This window comes from Penaeus monodon, chromosome 33 (genome assembly GCF_015228065.2).
Source record: "Penaeus monodon isolate SGIC_2016 chromosome 33, NSTDA_Pmon_1, whole genome shotgun sequence".
Classification (NCBI taxonomy): Eukaryota; Metazoa; Arthropoda; class Malacostraca; order Decapoda; family Penaeidae; genus Penaeus; species Penaeus monodon.
This window is the reverse complement of record NC_051418.1, coordinates 30786649-30787139: the sequence shown is the minus strand read 5'-3', so window position 1 is coordinate 30787139 and position 491 is coordinate 30786649. Positions and strand designations below refer to the sequence as shown.

Here is a 491-nt window from a genome sequence, read left to right as displayed (position 1 = left end):
GCCAATGAATAGGTCTTTCTATCTCATAATTCTATCTCTCATTTGATACTACGGCAGAGAGCATGGGGCCAGGATGTTTCTAAAGTGATTGGTTAATCTTTGGAAGGACTGTTTAAACTGAACATGAGAAAATTGATCATTTTCTCTTTAGTTATGTCATTAAACGTTCGGGCATCCATACTATCTAGGAGTATGAGAGATTTTTTTACCTCAATAATCTACGGTAAAACACACGCCAAGTTTTAAACAATACGTTTATATCCATACATTGTAACTCCACAACTAGCAAGGTTTTACACTGTTAACAAGGTAATGTTATTTCCTATGAATTTGAAATATATTGGAAACGATTAATAATAACATTAATTCTTATACCAAGATCTTTGATTACAGAATACATATGGGTAATGACCTAAAACAGTTTTAGTATTTTTTTTTTTACAGATCTGGTAATTGCATTTTTGATAAAATAAAAAACAATTTTACAGACA

The 491-nt window shown here is 30.5% G+C and overlaps 1 protein-coding gene across 1 annotated transcript in view; it reads right to left on the bottom strand.

The window, feature by feature from the left end:
• Positions 1-491, bottom strand: part of LOC119594369 — a gene marked incomplete at its 3' end in the record, with an annotated part of 9749 nt that overhangs the window by 1202 nt on the left and 8056 nt on the right.